The 26,698-nt window shown below is 38.2% G+C and overlaps 1 protein-coding gene and 1 long non-coding RNA gene across 19 annotated transcripts in view; one reads left to right on the top strand and one right to left on the bottom strand.

Annotated features, from left to right (window-relative positions):
• Positions 1 to 26,698, top strand: part of LRRC4C (leucine rich repeat containing 4C) — a 1,846,189-nt gene that overhangs the window by 759,318 nt on the left and 1,060,173 nt on the right. For 11 of the 18 annotated variants that reach the window (XR_014069612.1, XR_014069608.1, XR_014069606.1 and 8 more), the window contains exon 1: positions 22,974 to 23,635. The exons of the other annotated variants lie outside the window; for them this stretch is intronic. The gene's annotated coding sequence lies outside the window, so the exon portion shown is untranslated. Of the gene's footprint in view, positions 1 to 22,973; positions 23,636 to 26,698 lie in introns of those variants that run through there. 18 annotated transcript variants of the gene reach the window in all.
• On the bottom strand, positions 22,874 to 26,698 carry LOC145527277 (uncharacterized). Its single transcript, XR_014069626.1, has 2 exons — positions 26,121 to 26,698; positions 22,874 to 23,423 (listed from the first exon to the last, which is right to left on the bottom strand). It is a non-coding gene; the product is annotated as an uncharacterized LOC145527277 (long non-coding RNA).

Raw genomic sequence — 26,698 nt, 5'->3', positions numbered from 1 at the left:
GAAAAATATGTCTCAGGCCTTGCGATGCAATGTCCTGCAGCCTTAAAATGGGCCAGCCTGGAACTCTTGAGTTGATTAAATTGGAATCAAATGGTCTCATAATTCTTCACAGCAGCTTTCTGCACAACAGAGTTAGATTTACTACAACTCAGCCAAGGGTAGCACGTGCCATATAATTTTGCCACCCGGACCTCTTTGGGTTTTGATTTACTGGGAAGTGGTTTGCTGTTGAGTGAAATGCAAACAAATGTTCCCTTCTAAAGGCTGAGGATAATGTTGGCACTTTTCCCTCTTTCTCACCTGTGTGGTCTCTCTTTTTCAAATTTTAGTAGCATTTCTGAAACAATTAAGATAATTTGGCCATTTAAGTACTAACAGTCACAGCGGTCTTAGAACCACTTACTTTTTCAGTACTAAAATGCCATAAAAGAACATTATTGCTTATTGGAATTTTAATGTCTTTTTATCGGGCTCAAACTGTCAAGAGCACTGGAGTTGACTTTCTGTTTGTTCTTAAGTAGACATTGAAAAGCAGGAAGCAAGGAAAGAAAGTTTACTAAAATTCATCTCAAGTGACTAATTTTGAAACCACCTTGGTGGTGGCTTTTGAAAACACTGTCTTGACTTGGACTGAGAAGCTGGCCAACAGCTTGAAATTGAAAATGAAAGTCACTTAGTCTCATCCGACTCTTTGCGACCCCGTGGACTATACAGTCCATGGATTCTCCAGGCCAGAATACTGGAGTGGGTAGTCATATCCGTTCTCCAGGGGATCTTTCCAACCCGGGGATCGAACCCAGGTCTCTCGCATTGCAGGTGGATTCTTCACCAGCTGAGCCACAAGGGAAGCCCAAGAATACTGGAGTGGGTAGCCTATGCCTTCTCCAGGGGATCTTCCCCACCCAGGAATTGGAACGGGGTTTCCTGTGCTGCAGATGGATTCTTTACCAGCTAAGGGCTGACAGCTTAGGAGGGATGTTTTAGGAAAGAGGGAGACTTTGAAGTGAAAGAAAAGGAGGGAGCGCTGGTCGTTTCCAATGAAGGACTTTTTCTCCAAAGATGAAAAACAACTAGTATTCATTTTGTGGTCAACAAGTAGCCACTAATAACTTAGATTCACATAATATAACCCTTTAACAATGTAGGTAGCCTGCTAGAAGCCAGCTGTGCCCTGAGTTTCAGCCCTTGTAATGAAGGCTATAATGGGAGGGCAAGGGGGGGTCAGCCACCCTTCACCCTGCAGGTAGGCGCATGTCCCAGTTGGCCATGAGTGACATTTATACGGATAGGATAGTTTTGAAATGAGTATTCTGAAAAGTTGTTTCTGAACATTCAACATCATCACTCTGTTTGAATGAGATCTGAAAGGGTGTCTTGGAGTGATGGAAGACAGGAGGTAGCAGCCCCAGGGTTGAATTCTCACTGTGCCACTTGGGTAAGCTCTCTGAGCCTCAGTTTTCTTCTCAGTAAAATAGAGATCAAGACAATGCAACAGCTAGAATAACAGCAATACCAAACACATACAAGACTATTTGCTATTGTCGTTTAGTCACCAAATCGTGTCTGACTCTTTTGTGACCCCATGGACTGTAACCCATCAGGCTCCTCTGTCCATGGGATTCTCCAGGCAAGAATATTGGTGTGGGTTGCTATTTCCTTCTCCAGGCAGTCTTCCTGACCCAAGGATCAAACCACATCTCCGGCTTGGCAGGTGAATTCTTTACCACTGAGCTACCTGGGAAGTCCTTGTTAGACTCTAGTTAGATGTTAGTCTAAATTCTTTCCATTTATTAGATAACCTAATCACCAACAACTTAGGTAAGTAGATATTAATTTTACCTCCAATTTTTGGGTAGGAAAACGGAAGCATAGGAAGGCTAAATAACCTGTGAAAATCAGAAGTAGTAGGAGGCAGAGACTAGGTTTTATACCAAATGGTGTGACTGTGGTTTCTATTCCTTCAGCCTCAACTTGATTCTTGTAGGGGACCATGAAAACTAAAGGGGATGATACAGGTTCTTTCCTGACAGTCCAGTGGCTAAGATTCCATGCTTCTGCTGCATGGGGTGCAGATTCAATCCCCTTGACAGTCCAGTGGCTAAGATTCCACGCTTCTGCTGCATGGGGGTGCAGATTCAATCCCTGGTCAGAGAGCTAAGATCCCACAGGCCATGTGGCCAAAAATTAAAAATAACTTTACGGCAGGAATGCAAAGTGGAGAAAAGTTGATATTAAAACAATTAAAAAAAATTAAGGAGATGATGTAGGCAAACTTCCTAAGATGATGTAGATATTTAATAAACACTAAATATTATTGTTGATGAAATTGAGATGTCCCACTATCTTTTATTTTCTGACAAAAGTTGGAAGACCAATAAGGGTAAGAAATAAGACAGTTAACGCCTTGGAAGCAAAAGCTAGAAAGGCAATTGTCTTAAGGCAATTATCTAAGAATTTCACCTAAAAAAATCTCCAAATCCAAACCAGAAAGAAACATGTGTGATTCAAACAGTGTAAGACTCTCTCTTTTGATGTTTTCTTGTTCTTGGTAAAATTGCTATCTTTATTTTTTATCATTGCTCTTTGGTTTCATAACTGCATTCAAAACCTTCACTGTTATTTCAACATCAGTATATATGATAGCCTCAGCTGGTTGCAATCCACTCTTTGTTTCATTTTTCTGAAACAGCTGTTACTGGTTAAACTTTTAGAAATATCTCCCCCATAACCAATAAAATGGGACTCTTTTTCTCCTGGTGTAAAAGATATTGCCTCTTTGTCTATTTATGCCCAGGTTTACAAGTTCCCAGGTAGTTAAGAATGTTAAATGCTTGACATTTTAAAAGTGTTCTTTTTGAAAATCATTCTCCTTTTTTTCCCCTCTTTTTAAAAGTAATGTAATAGAAGAGTTTCTTAAAAGTAACATGCTGACATGAAGTACACTAAATCCTTAAAATCATCCAATTTGCCCAGTTAATGGAATTATCTATTCTTTCATAACCTGACTATAAACTGAGTGTATCTCATTAAGTAGAGTCCCCTCTAGGTTGGTAAATAGGCAAATTTATGGGAACCGTTATTCAATAGAAAGCAATCTGGAGCTATCCTAGGAAATGTGATTCTAAACCTTGGATTTTACTGTGTCCTTCTGTCAATCACTTAGAATCCCTGAAATTTGTATCCTTCTCTATAAAGTAGAGATATTAATGCTTACCTTGCAGGGCTGTTATGATATATACATTAATCATCAAAATTTAAATCCAAATATCAGCAGTCCTGTGCTGATAAAGCAACTCTCCCAGTTCTTTCAGAAATTCTGTCTTTCTCTGGTACATGGATCCATCATCTCTAGGCTGTGCTTCTGATCCTTGTGACCCAAGATGGTTGCTAGAATTCCAACCATTACATCCACCTCCAGGAAGCATGATATGAAAAATAGTTAAGAAAGACAGGTCCCCACTGACCTTCAGGGTTGGTTCAAGGGAGTCGAATGCTTGTGATATCTTTGTCATATGGTCACACATAGCAGTGAGGAAGAATGAGAGAGGACTATTATTTTTGTACGTGGGCACCAGTGGGCCTAGCTAAACATTAGTCTTTTGGTATTAGGGAAGGAAAAAATATTAATAAGCAGTGGGATTATCTGCCACAGATGGCAATTACACCTGTGATTTTATCCTTTAACTTGAAAAAAATAACCCAAGAGGTGAAAATATTTACTGAAATATGTTTGTATTCTGATAGTTTCTCTTTTAGCTTAAACAAGATATTGCATGTGGAGACTGTTAAAAGGAGTAAAATGACTAAATAATTCTAAACAGATGTTTTTATTTCCTTCTTTTATGGTTAGTGGCTTTGAAAGTACCTGTGTATCAGGATATTAAAGAACCACTGAGTCATGAGCTAAAGGATAATTTTCCATGAGTTTAAGAAATACTTAAGAAACACACTTAAGCAGAGTATCAAAGGGATTTGACATCAACTTTGTTGGTTGAGAGTAGGTACTTTTGAGGCTGGCACAGAGCCATAATTTTTGACAGAATATGCTTTTATTTTCTGAAACAAGGGACAGGTTTATTTTGTTCCTTCATAAGACCTATTGTTAAATTCATCCAGAGTATTATGTATAAGAAAAACCAAGATAGTTAGCTATGTACATAATGAAAAAAATAGCATTAATCATACAATGAATTGATATGTTAAAATATATATTAATATCTACATAGTAGTATATGATATACTAGGTATAGCTTGTTACCATAATTGAAATTGCAATGCTACGTAATAGCAGTTTGTCCCAAATACATCACCTATAAAGCAGGAATAGTAGTAAATAGTTAGTTCCCAAGGTGATTTTTAAACTCAAGGATAAAGTAATAAAGAGAAAGATGGTAGAAAGATAGAGCATTAACACCTTCAGTTCAGTTTAGTCGCCCAGTCGTGTCCGACTCTTTGTGACCCCATGAACCACAGCACGCCAGGCCTCCCTGTCCATCACCAACTCCCGGAGTTTACCCAAACCCATGTCCCTCAAGTCGATGATGCCATCCAACTATCTCATCCTCTGTCCTCTCCTTCTCCTCCTGCCCTCAATCTTTCCCAGCATCAGGGTATTACCACCTTATACATGATCAAAAAAATTACTTATGTGTTGCTTAATAATTGATAATTTCTATTATTTTACTTGCTTCTTAATGATATACTTGACAAATATTAATAAGTATACAAGATATCTGAGGGCTTAATACGTGAGGTATCTGACCCTTCAGATTTTTCTGCATTTTATAGGTAGGTGCTGTGTATCTCTCACATTCCTTCAACTTTCCTCTACAGATGGCTCAGTTGACACAGTGCATGCCTGTAGAATAACTGGGTGTGATTGTCTCATGAAAAATTGCAAAGGGAAGTGGAAAAAAAAAAAACTAGAATATGAGAAAAAGTATGTAAAAGATTTAGACTCAGCCTGAAAAAGTGATTGTACCCTGGAGATAATAATTCAATAGCTGAGGTTATAGGTATGGCTAAGGGGAAAAAAAAAAAATCAAAACTAGAAAATCAAAGTGGTGTCCTTATTTTTATTCTGGTACTGTATCAACCTGAAAGTGTCATACTCTTAAATGGGATGGCTTGAAAAAGGCAAAATACAACATCTTAGAAAGTTAAATCAGAAAGACCTCTCCCTGGAATGATTCTAGAAAGGAGAAATGATTACACTTTTGGACTAGACGATTCATGAGAGAGTTGGCCAAAGAAAAATGATAAAGTTGAGACACACTGAAACACCTCTTTTCTTATTAACCAAAGGTGGGCATTGATGTAGCAGGGCCAAAACAACAGTTTGTGAGGGACTTTAATCTGGACTATTGGGGGAATTCATTCTGTAAGTGAAGAGGTTCGTTCTCTCTTTCTCTGACTGTGACCACATTGAGCACGAATGGAAAATCAGGGGCCATTTCTACCTGTGGGAAGATCCTCTCTAGAGATCAGATCAAAGGAGCAGGGAGAGAGGAACAAAGCTGAGATCGAACACACCTGAGCTCTGCCCAAAGAGCGTGATAGCAAACAAGACTATTTGGCGTTGTTTAGTCACTAAGTCATATCCGACTCTTTTGGGGCTCCACAGACTGTAGCCCATCAGGCTCTTCTGTCCATGAAATTCTCCAGCCAAGAATACTGGAGTGGGTTGCCATTTCCTTCTCCAGCGGATCTTGCCAACCCAAGGATCAAACCCATGTCTCCTGCTTGACAGGTGGATCCTTTATCACTGAGCCACTTAGGAAGCCCTCTGCCCCAAGAAACGTGGTGACTCTAAAGCTTTCCTGCAAAGTCTAATCAACCATCGCTTCCATTATCATGATCATCCTCTAGAGCAATAAACCAGGGAGTTGGCAAAATGTTTGAGTTCCCCAGAACCATCCAGTTTTTATACCCTATCCCTCGTACTCGCTGATCCTTCCATCATTTCTTATCCTCGGATTCCTGACTCCCCACTGACCTGTCAGTTGTCCCCATATATTGCACCTCTCTTCCTTCCCCACTCTGTCATATACACCTACTTTTGACCTGGCCACATGCCTAGACTCAATCTTTCTTTATCCCTCTTGTCCAACTTCAGAATGATGCATCGGCTTTTTCAAGATCAGCCCTTTATGGAAAGTGTTAACTGCTTCTAAAGGATGAATCAGTCATTCTGGGGAACACCTCTCGGAAGATTTGAGCTCCAGGGAATGGTGGATTTTAAAGAAGTGTATGTTTCTGCTGGGTAGCTGCAGAAATCTACTCTCATTAAATAGACATTGAAGTGATGCTTTATTTTGGGGAAAAAAATAGATTCCCCCATGTACTTTCTCATTTGAAAGAGACACAATTCAACATGATCAACATAAGATACTTGGGATAATCACTAACCCAATTTAGTAGCTTAGAAAAGTGAATTATATGAAGGTACCTTACCATAGATTGAAAACTGAGGTCCTTATATGCCCTGGGCAAAGAACCAGGTCTCATGACTTTTAATCCTTGGCTCTCTAGGCAACATACTGGCCCCCTTAGTATCCCTACCAATGGTTATGGGACAGACAGTGGATCTCAATGCATCCATTTTTGAGACTGTTTCCAACCTAAAGAGGATGAAGTTCCATGTTTTACTGTGGTTTCTCAAAGATTTGAACATTTTTTGGTACCCACCCTCCCCCAGTTTAATGCAAGGGCTTCCCTGCAATGATTGCCCCATGCATATTGCAATTTCCTTATACTGCTTCCAAGAAAAGCAGGATGCTAGACATCCCAATCACTCAGCGAGGAGATCATCCCCATGCAGGATCCTTCATGCTACCCACTAGCATCAATTAAGAACCCTCTTATACAAAACTGTGACTTGGAGAAATTCTTTATTGGCTACTAATTCTAGCTTTCCCCAGAGTGAGAGGATAGTCTTACTTACTGCAGATTCTCACATATATAAAGCCAGGGTGCTTTCAAAATCAGCATCCCATTATGCAATTAAGAATAATAGTCTCTTTCTCTGTGTTGCTGTCCTTAAATATTTCCTCCTTCTCAGAAATCTGTGGTTTTCCAGGCTATATGTTTCTAACTCAATTGATCTTTCTCACAGTCTGGTGTATCAATGCATTTTATCACTGTGATAGGGGCTGTCTTCACTTCTCTGATTTCTTTATATTTCTCCCAAAGCATGGCATCAGGAATTAGACATGGTAATGCTTGGGGATAGATGCAGTTATCTAAGACATCCTTTCAGCAACCAGGGCTAATTTAGCCTAATAGCCTGCAAATCTCATGATATAGAAAAACCTAAAGTGGTCTATTTTCTTTTTCATTTGTGCCAACCCAAGACTGATTTCAAAGACACACTTTTGAAGTAATGTAAATGTTTATAGTCTGAGTTTTGATTTTTTTAGAAAAATGACTGCTAAGTCACTTCAGTCGTGTCCGACTCTGTGTGACCCCATAGACGGCAGCCCACCAGGCTCCACCGTCCCTGGGATTCTCCAGGCAAGAATACTGGAGTGGGTTGCCATTTCCTTCTCCAGTGCATGAAAGGGAAAAGTGAAAGTGAAGTCTCTCAGTCGTGTCCGACTACCTGCCCTTTATTAGAAGATTAGTTGTTTCATATGGACACAATTTTAATGGCCAGAATACATAGAATTATGTGAGGTCCTGAGGTTTCAAAATCCATTAAGAAGATTCCAGCAGCTAGAATTGTGCCTAACAGCCTTCAGTTCATGGAGTCGTGTGTATGGAAGGATGAAAAGAAGACTAGATGAACAATTTTTCACTCATTCATTCATTTAAATCAACAAATATCTGTACAAGATATTATTCTAGGTGCTTGGGCTTATAGCAAGGAACAAAACACAAAAATTTTCTGATCTTGGAGCTCATGTTTTAGTGGAATGGAAAAGAAAAACAAAAATTTATGTCATGAGTTAGTTATATTAAAAATAAAAAATAAAAGAGGGTGAACAGGAAGAATATGTATATTTGGTTTGAAGTAGGATGGCCAGTGCAAATCTCACTAAGAGAGTGACAGCTGAGGCAAGGGAGAAAGAGAGCCCCTAACCCTTGTCTGGAGGAGAGATTCCATGTAGAGGGAATGCCAGTTCAAAGGCCCTGAGTTGAAAGCATAGCAGCAACACCACTGTGGTTGGGATGGAATGAGTATGACAATAGGGTAGAGAGATGGACAGTAAGGGTAAATCTTTCTAGACCGTGAATGGTATTGCAGCAATTGCTCTAAATGAAACAGGGAAATATCTAAAGATTTTTATGGACAAGGAATCTTTTTCTAAGGCCATCCACCAGGTTGGGGAGATATGATCCATCTATGCTCAAACATATATACATGTATACAAACATATATATGGGAAGGGGGTATCCTGAACCCTAGAATTTTACCCCTGTAAGCAACCTTATAGGTTGGGATGATGCAGTGTGAGTCTCCTAGCTCCTAGCTAAGGGAATGGTTTAAGGAAGCTATGATGTGTGCAAGATCATGCAGTTGAATCCTCGTTCTTTTATTTGCTTTTTACACCCAATAAACTCATATTTTAAATGGTTTTATAAAGAGGCTTGGAGAGTGAGAAGGTTGTAGATTTGATTTCCTTGATTAAGCCTAAGTTTTTGTGGCATGACACATGTGGCATGAAACAATATGTGTTTCATATCTAGATACTAATCCATGTCCAAAGAGAGAGGTTAAAATGGAGATTGTTACTTCATGGTCTCTTAAGGAAAGAAGGCGCTACATTTAGTGGCGGAAGCTTGGGTTTCTCCTTCAGCTCAATTTCAAAACCCTGATTTATAACTTATTAGTGTATACCTAAGGCAGGTCACTTGACCTCTCCAAGTCTCTGTCTCCTCATCTGTAGATTAGAATCAATAATTAATAATGACTTTGTAGTTCTTGTGAACTTGAAATGAATTAGCATTCAGCAATCTTATCTAAGTTTTTGATATGTTAGTTATTATTAAATATAGGGCAATGAGATAAAAATTTATGACAACTGTATATTTCTGACACTTGGATACAAGCATTGAATAGACTTCATCTCTGTCCTTAGAGAAGCCTAAGCAGTTGAAGAAATGTCATAATCTCAGTATTATAGCTAATTATTAATAGAATAAAAAGCTATACAAAGTTCAGTGGGAATGCAGGGAAAGAGAGGATCCCTAATGTATATATTAATGTCTGGCACACTTTTTAACATAAAGTAGGGATTTGGAAAATTAGAGAAGTAGTAAAATAGCAGTGTTTGTAATTTGTCGGTGAGAAATGGACAGTTATCTTTTGAGAAACTGACAGTTGAGCTAAGACATGACTTGCTGGTCCTATTTATATACTTGGAATTAAGAAGGGGATATTTAAGGTGAGAAAGAGTGTAACAAAGCAACAGAGGTAAGGAAATCAGAGTCTTATAAAAAAACACACCCCTACTTTAAATTTCCAAAAATACAAGTTTCTAGATCTCACCCCAAATATGCTAACTTAATTGGTCTGAATTGGGACCAAAACATTTACAATTTTAACAAAGCATCACAATGATTGACACCGGTGATCTGTGTCATACCATGTAAAATACTTGAAATGCTGGGTTTCTTGAGGTAATTTTTTTTTTTTTTAACTGATTGTTAAGGTAGGTTGGGTTTGATTTGTGGGAAGCTTTCTAACAGCATTAGCAGAAAGTTAATATTTAGGTAATTAACGTTTTTAAAAAAGACAGTGAAGTGATAAACAGGAGAGAAAACATTACTGAAAGCAGTGTTGACACCCCACTAGAACGCAGACATTTTTAAAAATCACAGTGAATCCGCGCTAACACCTTTCCTTCACACCACCAGCAGTCCTCAAAATGGCAAGGCTCCTTGGAGACATTGACTTTTGTTTCTGGAAGGAGGATGTTCTGTGTCTTGGAGCCTGATGTGTCATGTGGCAGTTGCTACAGTAACTAGTTTAAGGGATGTCATTAAGTTACCAAGTAAATAGGCTTATAAGGCAGATATTCTAGCTGGTGTGTAAATTTAGGCTGCCTTGTCTCTGTCAGCTTTTCTATTCTGAATTCCCTTGCTTTCCATATTTAAGTAAGAACACCTTTTCGTTGCAAAAACTCTCCCTTTCTTAACTGGTAGAACATCATTTGGATGCAGTTGGCATTCGCCTGTTTCTTATCTTAGTATCCCACACCTGAGCACTTCCTCTAGATCTCACCCCAAATATGCTAGCTTAATTGGTCTGAATTGGGACCAAAACATTTACTATTTTCCCAGTACTTCCCCAAGCTAACAATAATAGATAATTATTAATAAGTTGGTATACATGAGCCTAATAAAAATTATTTTTTTGGTCTTATTATTTTTTGGGGTGGTTCTTACTCTGGAAAGTGTCTACACCGGTCTCGTCCATGCTCTAGGGCGCTGATCTCTAGGACTTCCACTTAAGTGTTTAAACGTTGTTATTGTTCAGTTGCCATGTCACGTCCGACTCTGTGACCCCACGGCGTGCAGCACAGCAGGCTCACCTGTCCTCCACTGTTCAGGGCCATTTAGTCAGTACCATCTCATCCTCTGTCACCCCCTTCTCCTTCTGCCTTCAATCGGTTTGCTTGTGTTTCAGGTACTTTACAAAATTGTTAATATCAGAATTATTGCTCCTTAGCTCCATGATTCATTTTGGAAGGATGTAAGATGTATACCAACTAGTCTTTCTTCTACATTCTTTCATTTCTATTTCTAAATCAGGTCATCCATTTAGAAAACAATGTGTGCTTGCCTGTTGTGTAGAAATGTTTTCACCATCCTACTATAACATTTAACATTTTTTGTCAAAGTTCACTTTAAGAAACACAGGAGAGTCAACGTCTAGCTTCACAAAACTGTCAGATATACCGATACATATATATGTTCTACATAAAAATATATGAAATGATTTTTTTTTTGAATTCTAATGAATGGAATGAATTTAGCAATATCTAGATTTGGACTTTATTTTTGTATTAGTGCTTAAGAGCTTTGTAATTTTCATGAATCTTTTTTCACTGTTTCCCCCCACCCTCCATGGCTACTGAGTAGTTAACAGCTTAGTTATATGTAAGTACAAGAGATTGTCTTAGACTTTTTTCCTCATTTTGTTCTCATTATTTGGAATAGTTTTCTCACCTCTATTAGTTAAAATTCTGTTTGGGTGTGAGAAGCAGATTCAAAAAGTGGTTAAACAAAAAGCTGCCAAACTCCCCTTAAAGAGGAGTCAGGAGGAGGCGATTTAAGGTTACATAGTTTCTTGATAAAAGACTCAGCATCTTTCTATCTTTCTATCTTCTATCTTCACAGAAGATATTAGTTCAGGGTTTCCATATTTGAGGTCACCCCATGGTTAGTAGGATTCCCTGGTAGCTCAACTGATAAAGAATCTGCTGCAATGTGGGAGACCTGGGTTAAATCCCTGGCTTGGGAAATGCCCTCCAGTATTCTTGCCTGGAGAATTCCATGGACAGAGGAGTCCGGCAGGATGCAGTCCATGGGTCGCAAAGAGTCGGACATGACTGAGCGACTTGCACTTTCACTTTTCATGGTTAGTAGGGGGCTTCTCAGGTGGCGCCGGAGAAGGCAATGGCACCCCACTCCAGTACTCTTGCCGGGAAAATCCCATGGATGGAGGAGCCTGGTAGGCTACCGTCCATGGGGTCGCTAAGAGTCGGACACGACTGAGCGACTTCACTTTCACTTTTCCCTTTCATGCACCGGAGAAGGAGATGGCAACCCACTCCAGTATTCTTGCCTGGAGAATCCCAGGGATGGCGGAGCCTGGTAGGCTGCCGTCCTTGGGGTCGCACAGAGTCGGACACGACTGAAGCGCTTAGCAGCAGGTGGCGCTAGTGGTAATAAGCCTACATGCCAATGCAGGAGAAGTGAGACTCAGCTTTGACCTCTGGGTTGGGAAGCTCCCTTGGAGAAGGGCATGGCAACTTCTGGATACTGGAATTCTCCAGTATTCTTGCCTGGAGATTCCAATGGACAGAGGAGCCAGCGGGCTACAGTCCATGGGGTCACAAAGAGTCAGAAACGACTAAAGCAACTTAACACACATGCATGAATAGTTAGTAGATAGATGGTAAGGTTCCAACTGACTTGCCTGTGTTCCAGAAAGAAGGCAGTAGATTAAAGGGTAAAAGTCATATTTAAGCTGAACCAGTCCCCAGTTTTAGAAAGGTCTTCCCAGAAGTTGCATATGGAAAATTCCACTTCCATTCCATTGGCTAGCCCTTAGTTAAATAGCCACTTCTACTTGTAAGAGGTCCTGGAAATGGACCAGGCATATTGCCCCACATTCTTACTGGAAAGACAGAAGAGAAAATGGATATAGGACAGGCAGCTGGGAGTATTTTCCTCATCATCCTTTGTTCCTTGTCTCATATTTTTCATCTTAATTTCGCTAGTTTTAATTTTACCCTTTTTTAATTTTGCTCAAATCTGTTTTTGAAGCAGGTGGTACCTAAAAATGAAAATAATAATTTACTAAATAATAACACTAATAGTGCACATGTGCTTAAGAACTGTGCTAAAAATATTACCTAAATGTTCTTATGTTATCATTTTAGAAGTGTGACGGGGGGAGGGTCTATGTTTGCCTTCATTTTGCCGGTGAATACATTGATATGTACGAAAAGTTACATACCTTGCTAGGTCACCCAGCTAATACATAAGCAATGTGGGTTTCTTGTTTTAAAGTTCATCTACAATGTTGTGTTAGTTTCAAGTTACTCACAGCAAAGGAATTCAGCCTTTTCAGATTCTTTTCATTATGTTATAAGACGCTGAGTATAGTAACGTGCCATACAGTAGGTTCTTTCTGGTTATCTAGTGTGTGTATAGTAGTGTATAGATGTTGATCCCAAAGTCCTAATTTATTTCTACCTTCCCAACCGTTGTCCACTTTGGTAACCATAAGTTTGTTTTCTGTTTGTGAGTCTGTTTCAGTTTTGTAAATAAGTTCATTTGCATAATATTTTTAGATTCCAGATATAAGTTATATCAAGTGGTATATGTCTTTGACTTACTTTACTTAGCACGATAATCTCTAGGTCCATCTCTGTTGCTGCAAATGGCATTATTTCATTCATTTTTATGTCTGAGTAATACTCCATCATATATGTTTGTGTGTGTGTGTGTATATTTATATATATATATATAAAATATCTTATTTTTTTCAGTTTTAAGCATCAGGAGTTTTATTAAACAAAGCAAAAAGTGCACTCTCCAGAAAAGAGGAGAGCAGGTTGTCGGGGAACCAGAAGCAGCCCTGCAGTGAGAATAGGGATTGGGTTTGCAGAATGGTTGAAAGTCCCTCCTTGTGACCTGAATCATTGGATTGACAAGTTGATTGACAGTGCTAGGTTGTATTACTGCATCTTCTTTAGCCATTCATCTTTTGATGTACATTTAGCTTGCTTTCATGTCTTGACTGTTGTAAATAGTGCTGCTGTGAGGGTTGGGGTGCGTGTATGTTTTTGAATTAGAATTTTCTCCTGATATATGCCCAGGGGTTGGATTGCTGGATCATATGATAACTCTATTTTTAGTTTTCTGAGGAATCTATACACTCTTTTCCATAGTGACTGCACCAAGCTAGAATCCCAGTAACAGTGCAGAGGGGTTCCTTTCCTTCACACTCTCTCTATCATTAATTATTTGTAGACATTTTAATGATGGCCATTCTGACTGCATGAAGTGATATCTCATTTTAGTTTTGATTTGCAAGAGAAATGTGGGTATCTAATTGTCATATTTCTTTATTGACAGGCTCATCTGTTCATTAGTTTAAATATTCTCCCGTCCTGCATATAAATGAATTGATCTATAACCTCTTGCATCCTTAACCAGTTTGTTTGGTTCTTTTTTCTCCCACTAATGCTGAGAAAGAAAAAAAATAATAACATTTTCTTCACCTTTCTCTCACATTTTTTATCTTTACCTTTCAGTTCAGTTCAGTTCAGTTCAGTCGCTCAGTCGTGTCCAACTCTTTGCGACCCCATGAACCGCAGCACACCAGGCCTCCCTGTCCATCACCAACTCCCGGAGTTTACCCAAACTCATGTCCATTGAGTCGGTGATGCCATCCAGCCATCTCATCCTCTGTCATCCCCTTCTCCTCCTGCCCTCAATCTTTCCCAGGACCAGGGTCTTTTCAAATGAGTCAGCTCTTCGCATCAGGTGGCCAAAGTATTGGAGTTTCAGCTTCAACATCAGTCCTTCCAATGAACACCCAGGACTGTTCTCCTTTAGGATGGACTGGCTGGATCTCCTTGCAGTCCAAGGGACTCTCAAGAGTCTTCTCTGACACCACAGTTCAAAAGCATCAATTCTTTGGCGCTCAGCATTGTTTATAGTCCAACTATCATATTCATACATGACCACTGGAAATACCATAGCCTTGACTAGACGGACCTTTGCTGACAAAGTAATGGCTCTGCTTTTTAATATGCTATCTAGGTTGGTCATAACTTTCCTTCCAAGGAGTAAGCGTCTTTTAATTTCATGGCTGCAGTCACCATCAGCAGTGATTTTGGAGCCCAGAAAAATAAAGTCAGCCACTGTTTCCACTGTTTCCCCACCTATTTCCCATGAAGTGATGGGACCGGATGCCATGATCTTATTTTTCTTGATGTTGAGCTTTAAGCCAACTTTTTCACTCTCCTCTTTCACTTTCATCAAGAGGCTTTTAAGTTCTCCACTTTCTGCCATAAGGGTGGTGTCATCTGCATATCTGAGGTTATTGATATTTCTCCTGGCAATCTTGATTCCAGCTTGTGCTTTCTCCAGCCCAGCGTTTCTCATGATGTACTCTGAATATAAGTTAAATAATCAGGGTGACAATATACAGCCTTGACAGACTCCTTTTCCTATTTGGAACCAGTGTGTTGTTCCATGTCCAGTTCTAACTGTTGCTTCCTGACCTGCATACAGGTTTCTAAAGAGGCAGGTCAGGTGGTCTGATATTCCCATCTCCTTCAGAATTTTCCACAGTTTACTGTGATCCACACAGTCAAAGGCTTTGGCATAGTCAATAAAGCAGAAATAAATGTTTTTCTGGAACTCTCTTGCTTTTTCGAAGATCCAGCAGATGTTGGCAATTTATTTCATGTGAAAACCTCAAATCCTGACATCTAGGGAAATATAGCCTCAATTAGAGAGGTCATAGTATCATTTGGCATATTTGGATCAATGCCTGTAAATCCAGCATGTTTGTAATTGGCAAATATCTAATCGTACAACATATTGAAGTCTCTCTGAGAGTAGTGATGGTGTTTGCATTTGTCACAGGCTTGGTTTTTCATTCTTAGTAGATAACTTGCATTTATTCCATATTCTCATTCATTCAAAAAATTATTAAACACCTCTTAAGTTTTTAGCACTGTCATAGAAACTGTGAACACAATATTTAAACAAGTCTCATACAGTGAACCAAGTCTTTATCACATGAAGCTTGTTGTCTGTTATGTGAATGGGTGAAAATTAGGCCAAAAAAGAAAATCGATACGTGTGTTATATTTCAAATTGTTATAATGATAAGCAGAAAAAAAGAAGGGAAGGGAAGAGAGAAGAAGTTTGGGGATGGGAAATGGAGGAGTTGGCTAAGTTTTCTCATTGTTAAAGTGACATGATAATAGAACACAAGGTCATGAAGGAGCAAGGCATTTGGCTATCTGAGAACATTCCAAGAAAAGGAAGCAGTACGTGCAAAGGTTCCATGGGGAGAGTATGCAAAGGTATTCAAGGAATAGTAAATATCAAGAATATTCTAAAAAAATCCATTGGAAAGCTCAGGTAACAAGTATAAAATTTTAAAGTATAAGGAAAAACTCAGTTGTAAGGTTATTGTTTCTAATACTAGTCATCACACAGATTCCAAATCTTAGAAATAATGTAAAGATGTAAAACCTAAGAAGCACATGGAAAAAACAAACAAACAAAAAAAACTGGCGCTTGCAAATCTACCTTTCAATCTCACGTCCTCAGGCAGTCACCGCCTTTCTAACTATGAGAATGGTTCTTGACAGTGAAGGTCAACATTTCCTGCATGGTAATGGCATAACAGATGAGAATCACCAGGTTAGGGGCTTTACATGAAATCATTATCTCAAAAAATACTTTCAACAAACCTGCAAGGTAAAGTAGTTTCTTCTCTTTCACACAGGTGGTTTCATGAAGACTTTTGCTCAAGGTCGTAAGAATATGCTAGCCAGAAACTTAAAAATGTCAAAGTATGTCTTGAAAATTAAATATTCCCCAAATTTAAGACAGTGTTCTATAGGGGAATTTTCAGAAAAAAATAATTTAAGACATAAAACATAGAGATTGTTTTCTGTTCCTATAATTTTTGCAGTTATAGGTAGTCCAAAACATTTAAAAATTTAAAGAAGGAAAAATATAGATAATGTAGAAATATGGAACAGTGAAGAAATGCAATTAAAATTATAAAGAATGTCAATATAGGGGTCAATATGGACTCATCAGAATCTATGCCTTAGATCTCAATATGATTTAATTAAGCTACCACTGTATTAATTTATGCATTGATCCATTCCCCCATCACTGAATATGTATCTGTTGAGGGCCACCTGTATATTGGATGGTATTCTAAGAGGTTGAGATGTACAGTATATAAAAGACAGGGCCCTGGGCTTCTATAGCATCAGTCAGTCAGTCAGTCAGTTCAGTCACTCAGTCGTGTCCAACTCTTTGAAACCCCATGGACTGACTGAAGCACGTCAGGCTTCCCTGTCCTTCACTATCTCCCGGAGTTTGCTCAAACTCATGTCCATCGAGTCATCGATGGCATCCAACCATCTCATCCTCTGTTATCCCCTTCTCCTCCTGCCTTCAATCTTTCCAGCATCAGGGTCTTTTCCAATGAGTCAGCTCTTTGCATCAGGTGGCCAGAGTATTGGAGCTTCAGCTTCAGCATCAGTCCTTCCAGTGAATACCCGGGACTGATCTCCTTTAGGATGGACTGGTTGGATCTCCTTGCAGTCCAAGGGACTCTCAAGACCCTCCTCTAACACTGCAGTTCAAAAGCATCAAATCTTTGGCACTCAGCTTTCTTTATGGTTCAATTTATCTATAGCATAAATTTAGGAAAAGAACTAAATCACAAATAAATAAAGAACCAGATGTTGTTAGACATCCATTTCCTATTAAAAAGAAGAAAAGTGGATAAAGATTAATGAGAGTGCTTTTTTATTTGCTTTTGTTAGTTATTTTTATTTTTTTTTTTGGCTGTGCTGGGTCATCTTGCTTCACGTGGACTCTCTCTAGTTGCCAGGAGCAGGGCCTACTCTCTAGTTGCAGTTCTCAGGCTTCTTATTGCGGTGGTTTCTCTTGTGGCATATGGCTTAGTTGTCCTGCAGTGTGTGGGATTTTCCTCCACAAGGGATTGAACCCATGTCTCCTGCATTGCAAGGTGAATCCTTAACTATTTGACCCCCAGGGAAGCCATGTTTGTTTTTGTTTTTAATAGAGTAGGCAGAATATAACTTTCTGAGAAAATGACCCTTGAGCAGAGACCTGAGGATGTGTAAGGGCAAATAATGTGATAGGGGGTTACAGGTCATACAACAAAGAGGAGCAATTATGTAGGTCTCAAGGCTGGGGCATGTTAGGTGTGGGATGTATTTGGAAAGATGGAGTTCAACTAATCAACCCTTCTTTTTTTAACACTAAAAGCCTCTTGGGGAAATTTTTTGAGAAGGTCTGAATCCTGGGGAAAGGAATAAATTCAGGTCTGTGACATGCTGGTGTAGTTGTAATTCCAGATTATACCGAGACCACCAAATGTATTTTGCTTCCTTTTATTAACTTTTGTCACTTCGGTAAGCCATTCTTTTCTCTGTGATTACATTCTTTAAAATATTTATTAGATGTCTACTGTTTACCAGGCACTCAGTATTTGTACATTTGGTAATTCTCATTGTTAGGTGGTACCAAAACATGCCTTCAGCTCCCAAGGGTGTTCAGTCAAAAAAGTAAAAATTTCATCTGAATATTTAAGAAATTCTCCTGTAAGGCAGAATATTTCTGCATATAATACCATATAAGATGGTAATGATATGAATCATCCCAATAAGTATGATATCAGTATGTGTGTGCTAAGTCACTTCAGTCATGTCTAACTCTTTGCAACCCCATGGACTGTAGCTCTCCAGGGTCCTCTGTTCATGGGGTACTCCAGGCAAAAACTCTGGAGTGGGTTGTCATTTCCTCCTCCAAGGAATCTTCCCAACCCAGGCATTGAACCCGTGTCTGATACATCTCCTGCACTGACAAGCTGGTTCTTTATGACCAGCTCCACCTGGGAAGCCTAATATCAGTATGTGTGTGTTAGTAACTCTGTCGTGTCTGACTCTCTGCAGTCCCATAGACTGTAGCCCACCAGGCTCCTCTGTCCATGAAATTCTCCAGGCAAGAATACTGGAGTGGGTTGCCATTTCCTTCTCCAGCGGATCTTCCCAACCCAGGGATCAAACCTGGGTCTCCTGGATTGCAAGTAGATTCTTTACCATCTGAGCCACTAGGGAAGCCCTAATATCAGTTTAGACACCAGTTATACCAAAGCCTTCATGGAAGAGAAGGGATTTAAGCTTTTATATATTCGATCTACATCCCTACTGTTCTTTTAATCTTCTGATACAATTTGTAATCAATGTTTCCAGATATCTTGGTTGGCAAATAGGCAAGTGAGTGCTTTTTAAGAAGTAAATATCAAGGGCTAGAGGGAATACTATGGCAATTTCAACATAGAAATTTCAAATTTATGATTTCTTGTATTTACACAATTTACTAAGTCACAGTCTACAACCATTTAGCCATGTATGGAAATAAAATTTGACAAAATGTTTTCCCTCTTGTGATATCTGAAACTTTTGTCAATATAATATGAATATATGGTAAATAAAGGAAAGCCTTTGTATATTCTAAAATCTGAATAAAATCAAAGAACAAAACTTTGAATAGCATTTTATTTGTGCATATATGAATTAATATATATTTTTTATTTTATAAAAATAAAAGAGCTATGAAAGAAATGTGGAAGAGACATTTAAAATATTGAAGTATCTAAAAACAGAAGTAATATTGCCCCTGTCAATCTTGAAATCCAGAAATAGTTATTAACATTGCCATGTGTTTTCTTCCAGATTTTGATCCTCATGTAATACATTTTATACCTGAGTCTTCTGTAACTCAAAACAAATGCAAAATTATGTTTCCTGATGTTATTATTTAAGTATAGAACACATGGTTTTGCATATTATTGCAGTTTTCAGAACTAAAATTTTCAAATGAAGGTAATGATTCAATTGATATTTAATGTTAATACTTTTCTTTTTTGTTATTATTATAAGCACTTTTGATATTAATAATTACACCCAAGGCCAGAATTCAATGCCATGTTGTCTATGATTTCTTCCTTGATTTTACTAAATTAAAAGAATGGCTATTTCATTTGAACATTCTTAACCTTTTGATTCCACTTCTTTAGATTGTTTTCATACATGAATTATCTCCTCTAGTAGGAGTGACTGAGCACACAGTAGAAGTAAAAAGTTCTTTTCATTTTCTTTAATTATTTTGTACATTCCAGGTATTCTCTAAATATTTGTTAAATAAATGTCTAAAGGAAGAACAGTTGAGGAATATAATGTGTACATGCATATATGTGTGTGTGCATTCGCATGCATGTGCTCATTCGCTAAGTCATGTATGACACTTTGCAATCCCATCGACTGTAACCCGCCTGGCTTTTCTGCCCTTGGGATTTTCCAGGCAAGAATATTGGAGTGGGTTGCCTTTTCCTCCTCTAGGGGATCTTCCTAATTGAGGGATCAAACCTGCAACTCCTGAGTTTCCTGTGTTGTCAGGCTGATTCTTTACCACTGAGCCACCTGGGAAGCCCATATATATGTATTTATGTATGTATATATTATATGTGTGTGTATATATATATATATAATGTACATATGTGAGTATATATATGCATATATAGTGTGTGTGTATTCACACACACACACACACACACTTAACTTTAATTTCCACGATTCCTTGTCAACATAGTCACTTGTTTTGACAATTGCCCAGGAGATTATATTGCCTCAATTTAAATGCAGAGTTGATGAAATTCAAACATAAGCTCATGCAATGAAAGCTCTTATACTTGTCAGACATATCAACTTAAGTAAACATTAGCCTTGGCAAAATAAATTTGAACTGGCAGCCAATTCACAAAATTGCTAATTGTTCTTACTTAACTGTGTATCTTAGTTGGTATTTGGTCTTTAACTATGAAATGCCAGTGTATAGTCCATCTTATGCCGTGCTAATATTATTTAAATGTAATCTCCCTGAATTACTCAAAAGCATAATTCACAAGTCAAATATTTTATATATTTCAGATAATGTATAACTTATGCTAACAGATATCTATTTATATATACATATACATATGTATATATAATATATCTGTTGATTACTATAATATTTGTATTCATGATGCACTCTTTCTGTCAACTCATACTTCTGGAATGCATGTGGTGACCTTGAACCCAGGACTTTGGAAATGTGGTTTCTATCTTAAGGCATCAGTTCTCAGCCAGGGATCGTTATCCCCCACCCCTCATCCCTCAGATATCTGACAATGTCTGGAGACATTTTTGGTTGTCATGTCTGGTGAAGGGTGGGAACTACTAAAATCTAGTAGTTAGAGTTTAAGAATGCTGCGTAATATCATACAATTCACAGAACAACCCACACAACAAACAATTATCTGGCCTATTGCTTATACCACTGAGGTTGAGAAACCATGTCTTGTATGATCTCACAGTTTCAGAGGCGAAGACAAGCCTATTATTATATCAGTGGATTTAAGATTTTAGTAAGTACCAAGGGTAAGTATTTGTGGCAGGGATACAGAGGAGGGTGTGGTCAACTTTCCCTGGGAAAGAGACTGAGAGTTTTGAGAAAGTGATGTTAAGCTGAAGTGGGCAAGAGGGGCCAAGGAGAAATCATTTCAGGGTGAGTAAATTACTTAAGCCAAGTCACAGAAAGATACTGCAAATGGCTTAATTGAACTGGAGTTCTTATTGGTGGCGTGCATCCCTGTGCAAAATAGTTCTGGATCGGCAGTCAAAGGCTCAGTTACGAAGATTTGGTTTTGTAAACTGAAGGGCTTGAACTTTATTCTAGAGGGTAAGGAAATCCACTGAAGAGATCTAAAGAGTACGCATTAGTTATTTAAAAAAAAAAAAAAAGAATGTAAAGAAAGTGAAAAGAAAACAAGAAGAGAACAAACATGATAAGAGGCATGGATGTAGTTTGGCTAATCATTAAATAGTGCACGTTTAGGTCCTGAGAAGCTGCTCTATCGCACCAGCAGTGGGATTTGATGGTAGCTGTTGTGAAATGACAATACTAGGAAGACTGAGCAGATAGTAGGTGCCTTTTGATGGAATATGGGAGTTGAGAGGTCAAATAGGAATTTTCAGAAATCAGTTACTTGTAACATTGGAAGTAGACTAGTTTGTTCAACAAGAACCTCAGAAGAGGAGATTGATCCTCTGAAATATCTCACTTTTGTAAAGCAGAGAAAGAGAAGTTAGATTTTACACGTTATAATAGGTAGTCAGCGAGATGATGGGGCAGGAAAGGTGGCATGGTGACGTACAAGAAACATAAGAGACATCAGGTCATTATCTGAAATTAAGCTGATACAGAAGAATTTTATTTCCACTCCAAGCAAATCATGAAAGAAGTATTTTTGACACATGTAAACCCATGGCTGATTCATGTCAATGTATGGCAAAAACTATTACAATATTGTAAAGTAATTAGCCCCCAACTAAAATAAATAAATTTATAAAAAAAAAAAAAAAATCATACTCTCACAAAGATAATCAAAAAAAAAAAAAAAGAAGTATTTTTGAAACTGTAAAAATCAAGAAAGTTTTTTTTGTCGTTGTTGTTGTTGATGGCTATTCTGAACCATCTGAGGTGATAGATACCTCATTGTAGTTTGATCTACATTTCTCTAACAGTGTTGTTGAGCATCTTTTCATGTGCCTCTTGGCCATCTGTGTGTATTATATGGAGAAGTGTCTGTGTATTATTTGGAGAAGGTCTTCTGCCCATTTTATTTTATATGTGGAATTAGAAAAATGGTACAGATGAACCTATTTGCAAGGCAGGAATAGAGATGCAGATGCAGAGAAGGGCCTCGCAGACATGGTGGAGCAGAAGGGGTGGGATGAGTTGAGAGACTGGAATTGACATACATTTACTACCATTTATAAAAATAGCTAGCTAGTGGGAACCTCCTGTGTAGCACAGGGAGCTTATCTCAGTGCCCTGTGATGACCTAGAGGGGTGGAATGAGGGGTGGTGGGCGAGAGGCTTAAGAAGAAGGGAATATATGTATATGTATAGCTGATTCACTTCATTGGGTAGCAGAAAATAATACAACCTTGTGAAAAGACTATACCCCAGTAAATTAAAAAAAATGAAGAAAGGGACTCCTTAGATTGCAGAATGAAAAAAAAAAAATCAAGATAAGATTAATAATCAGAGGTCCTCAATTTGCAGTTATCAGAACTGGAAAACAGACCTTAAATTCTTGGTCTGATATTTTAGTGCCCTCAGAGTGGATCCCAGAACATGAGCTACTTACAGAAAGAGACCAAATGTGTATTATCCACAGGAGCTTTGAGACAGGAAGGCATCCTACTATGTCCTCAAAAACAAAATTCTAAACACTAGCCATGAGTAAAAACAAGTCATTTTTTTGAAACAGGCAATGTGAAACACTTTAAGCAAATTTGTGAGTTCCAAATTTATATTCCTTATGTGATGTGAGAATGGCAAGTTGAGAACTTACCAACATTCTAATATAAACTCTGAAACCATGACAACAATGAGGAGATGAATGTGAGCTGGCACTCAATGGATGTTGCTACCAACTGGGGCTCCTGAGGGAGACCAAAGTCTGTGTGGTTTAAACAGCATGTATATATTTTCTCTCACAGTTCTTGAGGCTGGAAGTCCAAGATCAAGGTGTTAGCAGCGCTGGTTTCTGCTGAGATGGCTCTTCTTGGCTTGGTGGCGGTTTCCTTTTCACTGTGTCCTCACACAGGGTTTCCTCTGTGTGCATTTTGCTGTTGACTCATCTTCTTTTGATGAGAGCACATGTTCCATTGACTTAGGATCCCAACCGTATGACATTATTTGACCTTAATTACCTCTTTAAGGACCTTTTGTCCAAATACAGTCACACTGGGTGTTAGGGCTTCCACAACACAGGGATTTTTGAGGAGACAATTCAGTCTATAACAACCTCCATGAAGATTCCTTAAGACATTTCAAGTCACCTGTAGGGAGTCATAATTAAAGAGGATCAGAAAATTCAACAAATAGAATCCATACCCTAGAACAAGAAATAATAGAACTAGTTAGAAGAGACATTGAAGTAAATGTGTAAAAGTTTAAATAGATACAAAAAAGAAAAAGAACCACAGGCATCAAACTTGAAGAAGGACCCCTATTTTGCTATGAAGGATATGAGCTGTATGATTTGGAGATTGTAAGTAAATAATTTGATAAAGATGTTGATAATTGTAAATGTTACTAACTTGAAAATAGATCTGTTTAAATAATTAGACATTCACCATGGGTGTAAAGATACGAGGAAGATAGAATAAGATACTACAGAAAACATACAACAGAATTTTTAGAAAAGGAAGATAAAGAAAAGTAAAAGATACAATGGCTCAGAATTTTCCTGGACTGAAAAGAGATATCAGCCTTTAGAATTACTGAATGTACTACATTCTTGACAGGATGATCAAAAACAGTTCTACATGCAGATATATTGCCCTGAAACTTCAAAACTCACACAACCAGAAAAAAAAAAATCTTAAAAGCAGACAAAGATGAAATATCTATTACAATCAAAGAAATGAAAATTAGAATTACTGAAAATGTCTCACAGTCATGATAGAATGATAACTTTGAAGGGGGGATGACATATACTTGTCAACCTAGAATTCTATACTTAGTCAAAGTATAATTCAGGGGAAGAAATTTAAAATTTTTAAATGTTCATAAAAATACTGTGACAATTAACAATTCATAGAATCTCACCAAAAAAAGAGAAAAAAAAAGCAGGTAAATCAGTAAGAGGAGACTGAATCCTCTCCTCCCAAAATAAGGATGAGATGGTTAGGAAATATTTTGATAAACATATAAATGTAAGCAAACGTGGACTGTACAAAAGACTGATATATTATTAATTTTTGGTCATTTTTGACAAGGTATTTTACAGACACAAACAAGGAAACTCGATGCGGTACATTACAGAAAGAACTTTAGTGTGAAGATACTCTTAAGACTTATTTGGTTTGAGAAACGATTAGACATATTGATTATCTATAAAGTCTTAAGTATATGTGTTTAAAATTTCCATCCCTCCATCCATCACTCCATCCATCACTATTTTGGGAATACATTTGGGAGTAAGTTGCAGACATCAGTGTACTTCCCCTGAAATACATCAGCATATAAATCATTAACTAGAGGTCAATATTTGTATGAGTGAACACAGACAGAAAAGAAAGACTATTTTACATACAGATAAGGAAAAGAGGAATCAAGGGGCTTGTATCAATCTAACAGTAGGATTTTAAAAACGGATACAAATGATAGAGACCCCTAGAGTATAATGGCTTCCTCTGGGAAGAAAAGGGAGTAAAATTGAGGAGGATTACAAATTGGTCTTTAGCTTTTTCTATTATATCAGTTCTGGAAAAATAAATTAGTACAAATTGTTAAGCAGAATGTTAAGTTGTGCTAAATCTGTGGATAGATGCGATTTGTTAGTTGTAATGATCAGTATATTCCTATATGTTTTAAATATCATATCAACAAATTGTAAAACATACACTGGTGTAAGATAAAGCTGTGTTCTTATCCCATTCCTTACATATACTATGTAACTTGAGGAAAATTATTGTGTTTCTTTGGATTTCAATTGCTTGCTTTTTAAATATATACATGATTACAATATTCCCTACCTTTCAGTGTTGTTTTAACATTGTGAAGTGTATGGTACGGTATTTGGAGAAAATATATGATAACTGGTAGAAATAAAATAGTTTATTTCATGCAGCAGCATGAAACCAAAGAGAGGAGAATTTTTAAAAAGGGAAAGGAGGTATTGTTTGTATCACATGCAAGCAAAATGTTCAAATCACTGAGACTGACCGTTGGATTTAACTCTGATGAGGTCATTAATGAAGTTTTCCTGAGCATTTTGGGGAGATTGATAACAGTAGAAGATTACAGACAAGGGTTGAAGAGGGGGAGGATAGATGAGAAAAGTTTGCAGTATCTTGTTTGAAACAAGAAGGCAAGGAAAAATTGCCTACTTATTTGTAGAAGCAAGAGAGAAAACAGGCATTTTAAAAATGGGAGGCTGCAAATGTGCACTAATTTAAATAGTTCAGTTGTGAAGGAAAATGGGTCAGAGATGAGAATAAGACAGAGGGTTGTGCCTCTGTGTGTCTGTGTGTGTAATGGCCAGGATTTTGGCATATTAACAGACTGAAAGGAGAGCCCCAGTAGCAAGGGGGAAAGTGGAAATGTTGGAGCAAAGTAGACCACTGATACTTCAAGGTCCTAGAAGAGACAGTGTGCATGCTCAGTTGCTCAGTCATGTCTGACTCTTTGCGACCCTGTGGACCGTAGCCCACCAGGCTCCTCTGTCCATGGGATTTTCCAGGCAAGAATACTGGAGTGTGTTGCTATGCCCTCCTCTAGGGGGTCTTCCCAACCCAGGGTTTGAATCTGTGTCTCCTGTGTCTCCCGCATTGCAAGCAGATTCTTTACAACTGTGCCACTGGGGAAGCCCAAAACAGACATTAAGGGTAGAAATTAAGACCACATTTGGAAGAGTTGGCCTTAGGCAAGAGAGATCACCTGTCTGAGATTAGAAGAAGTTGAATGTGTGTGCTGACAGAGATAGTGTTGACCTGTGAGTGAAGGACGGTGAAGGAGTTTATGACCCTTACCTTCAAATTTGTCTGTGAAAGGTGTGAGGCAATTCCTCCACTGAGCAAGCACATGTACTTTTGTTATTGTTGTTTGTGAACTTGGTCCTTATCGAGAATAAGGACTCAGGCATTGAAATACTCCATAAAGGATGTTCCCTCCGATGAGAAAATTAGATTCAGGCTCAAGTCTCCTTCTTTAAAGTGGGTTTTTTGTATGTGAAGCATCATTGTTTGAGATCACAAGTCACCACACTCATTTCAGAAACTCAAGAAAGGTCCACAGAGGGAACTGAGGTGTGAGAGTTCCTGGCTCAGCCTTTTGGGAAATAAACAGGCACCAAGACTTCCCATTTTCATGTCCTCTACAAAATCGGTTTTCCAAAAATAGACTCGCACAAGCTGTAGTCACAGTTGAATGTCATGTTTCTATTATTGCGATGACATAAAATCATTAAACCGCTGCTAGTAGTAAAAGCAGTCATGTCTGGTAATAGAACCCCTCCGTGCCCATTCAAAGGGAATTGCATTTTAAATGACACATGCAGAGCGAGGGCTGGAGGGGCAGGGACTGAGGTGTGACTTCCACAGCCATTTAT

Source organism: Giraffa tippelskirchi, chromosome 11, assembly GCF_054371585.1.
Source record: "Giraffa tippelskirchi isolate mGirTip1 chromosome 11, T2T-mGirTip1v1.2.pri, whole genome shotgun sequence".
In the NCBI taxonomy this organism is placed as follows: Eukaryota; Metazoa; Chordata; class Mammalia; order Artiodactyla; family Giraffidae; genus Giraffa; species Giraffa tippelskirchi.
Note: the sequence above shows the minus strand (reverse complement) of the source record. Positions and strands in the feature narration are given on the sequence as shown.